Genomic DNA, 3,521 nt, shown 5'->3' with positions numbered 1-3,521 from the left:
TAAAAAACACTCGCTTGCCCTCAAGCGCAAGAAATGCTTCCAAACAAGTGCTCAACAAGGAATACTTATAAGAAAACCGGGGGATTTAGCAACCACAGCTGGTTCCAAAAGAAAGACACAACAATCCACTTCATGCAACTTTTAGACAAAGGAAAGTGTAGAGTCCATCATGAGAAGCATATAGATCTAAAATTCCTAGGATGAGATATATATTAAGTGCACTGAGCACACAAGTAGTTCATAGGTTCTGGATATCAATCACTCAAGAGCAACAGAGATCAAACATGCACAAATTCAATGAGACTTCAAAGGGTTGAAATGTTGGCTTGGTGAAGTACAAGGTGGTTGGTCCCTAAGGAAGGCTAGAGCTTCAAGCATCTTGAGTGTGGTCCTATTAGTAACCCCGGAGCTTTAACAACAAACTTTTTAAGCACATGTCCCTTGACCCCTTTTTCAACTTTCTTTTATTCTATTTTTTCTTTTTTTCAACTCCAACTTGATTAGGAGTCTTTTTTTTCTCTTTTTCTTTTTCTTCTTTTTTACATTTGGGGCAAGAGACATTCCCGACTTTAATTACTAGCTCCAAAACAATGCAAGGACCAACACTCCCCAAAATCCAACCTATCATCCATCCCAATCAAATAGCTAACAAAGAAATCTTCAATAGGCTCAAAAGGGACAACTAGGGACAAATGTTCAAACCAACAAACTCTGAAGCTCAAACACCTACAGGTCTCAAGAACTGTACAAGTATCACAAAGCATACAAAGAGTGAAATCAATACAGAACCAAGAAGTACAAGTGAGTCAGGATCCTCCAGAGAAAATTATATGGTGAAGGGTCAAAGATGGACCCTTATGGACTCACACCAACTCTATCCTTAAGAAACACTCGGAAGACCGAAGTCTCCTCCTCTCTTCCCCAAAGCATGCAATCACTCATCCCCAAAAGAAACACAAGTATTCACAAAAACATTTTCAAAACTAGCAACATGTTAGAGAGCAAAACTACGGGCAAAAACATGTGAGTATAGGGAAGTAACGACAAAAAAAAATGACTCTAACAAAACAATGCATGAATAAAAGAAAAATAAAAGCTACAAAAGAAAAATATGCAAAAATGCATGAGCTAAACTAAGGGAAATAGTTTACCTCCTTTACCAATTACCATGGAGGCATTAGACACACCTCCTACTCCAGAATCCATGCTCTCATTCCCTGCAAAATGCAACAAACAAACAAGCAAAAGAAAACAAGACTTGGGTTGTCTCCCAAGCAGCCCTAAGTTATAGTCCTAGGTGGACTCTCCTTCCTTTGGTGTTAGGAAGGAAATTCCTTACCATCAAACTTCTTACCACATGAGCAAGGTAGGAACCTTGCACAAAACTTTTGGAAAAACTCCTCCCAATAGAGGGTATCATCTAAACCATCATACCAAATCCTTGCTCCCCCTTTCAACGAGTGAGGGAAGAGCTTAATCATGAGCTCATCACTAGTCACACCTTCCATTTTTACAATGTGACTAGCTTGAATGAATCGGGCCATGTGGTCTTGGAAATTCTCCTCTTTAGACCCCCCATACTTGTTTTCACTAACAAGCTTGATGAGAGCTTGATTAAGCTCAACATCTTTTTCACTTAACTTGGGGGTCTCCTTTGAAGACCTGGACAAGCTTTTGATCATATCACAAACAAAACCATCATTAAGGTTAGTTTGCAAATTAGAATTGAAAACCGAAAATCTTACCTTGTCCTCACCAACTCTGAGAATGAGCTGACCCTTATCAACATCAATTTTAGCCCTACCAGTGGCTAAGAAGGGTCGGCCAAGAATGAGAGGAATCTTAGCATCCTCCTCCATGTCTAGCACCACAAAATCAACTGGGAACACATACTTATCAACCTTAACCATCACATCTTCAATGATCCCATAAGGTGTTTTTAGGGATCGGTCCGCCATTTGTAAGGAGAGCATGGTCGGGGTGACCTCTCCTAAATTCAACCTTCTAAACATGCTAAGCGGCATCAAGTTGATGCTCGCTCCCAAATCACACAAGGCTTCAACAACAGTCAACCCCTCAATCTCCACTGGGATAGTAAAACTCCCGGGATCCCTTCTCTTCTTAGGCATTTTCCTTTGCAAAATGGCACTACACTCCTCGGTCATCATAATAGTTTCATCAACCTCACTCAACTTCCTCCTCTTATTTAAAATGTCCTGCATGAACTTAGCATAGATAGGCATTTGCTCCAAGGCATCGGAAAAAGGGATATCAATATGGAGTTTCTTAAAAACATCCATAAATTTTGAAAACTTTTTATCCAAATTCTTTTTAGCCAATGCTTTAGGAAATGGAACTTTGCTAAGTTCTGGAATAGGATCATTCATCACTCTAGTTTTAATAGGAACACTCACTTCCTCCTCAACTATCTTCTCACTTTTTTCTCCCTCTACTTTCTTTTTTAACTCATGTAACACTCTCTCACTCCTAGTGGTAACAACAGCAGAATTTCCTTGTTCGGGATTGGGGACAGTATCGGAAGAAAATTTACCTTGAGGCCTTTCGGCAATTTGCTTGGCTAGCTGGCCAAGTTGGTTCTCCAAGTTCTTGATAGCCGCCTCTTGGTTCTTATGGTTGTTGTTCATGCGGTTGATGCAACTCTCCAATAGCTCCTCTAAACTCCTCTTGCAATTCACCTTTCCAACAACTTGTGTTTGGACGAGAGGTTCATGATTTGAGGATGGAACTATGCTTCCTTGAGCTATAGCTTTGGCTTCATTGCTCTCAGCATTGACAGTACACAAGTTACTAACATGAGGTCCACCACAAGACTTGCACTCCACACAAGTCATTCTTGCACCAATAGCCTTGGTCTCCTTAATATGCATTCGAATCTCCGCCACTTGTTCAGTGAGTTGCTTGTTGGAGGCCAAGAGCTTGTCATAAGCTTCCACTTCAAACTTACTCCTTCGGGTTTGGCGATCATTTTCAGAGTTCATGGCTCTCGCTGCCATCTTTTCTATTAAGTCATACCCCGCTTGTGGGGGAAGAGCATCGAACTCCCCATTTGAAGTCGCATCTAGGCCAAACCTCCAAGAGTATTGTAGACCATCATAAAATGTTGCAACCAATTCAGCTTGGGTGAGATTGTGTTGAGGGCATTTCCTCAAGAGCTTCTTGAAGCGCTCCCAAGCTTCATAGAGATTTTCTTCAGTGGGTTGCACAAAATTCATGATGTCTTTTTTCAGCTTCCTCAAAAGAGCTCTTGGGAAGAACCTTATTGTGAATTTTTCTGCTAGGTCTTCCCAAGTAGTGAAGCTCCCTTGAGGTTGAGAATTCAGCCATTCCTCAGCGGTGTCCTTCAAAGAAAATGGAAACAAGCTCAACCGAATTGCATCCGCCGGAACATTGTTCACTCGGTAAGTGTTGCAATTCCGGATGAACCTCTCCATGTGAGCATGTGGATCTTCCAAAGTACCTCCACCATATTGGTTTTGGCTCACCAAGTTGATGAATGCCGG

General features: G+C 41.3%; 1 non-coding gene across 1 annotated transcript; it reads left to right on the top strand.

The window, feature by feature from the left end:
* The first annotated feature begins 3,144 nt into the window (after window positions 1-3,144).
* Window positions 3,145-3,251, top strand: LOC130734772 (small nucleolar RNA R71). The gene has a single exon (XR_009018117.1). It is a non-coding gene; the product is annotated as a small nucleolar RNA R71 (small nucleolar RNA).
* The last annotated feature ends 270 nt before the right edge of the window (window positions 3,252-3,521 follow it).

Source organism: Lotus japonicus, chromosome 1 (genome assembly GCF_012489685.1).
Source record: "Lotus japonicus ecotype B-129 chromosome 1, LjGifu_v1.2".
Taxonomy (NCBI): Eukaryota; Viridiplantae; Streptophyta; class Magnoliopsida; order Fabales; family Fabaceae; genus Lotus; species Lotus japonicus.
The sequence above is the reverse complement of the archived record's forward strand: the minus strand, read 5'-3'. Positions and strand labels throughout refer to the sequence as shown.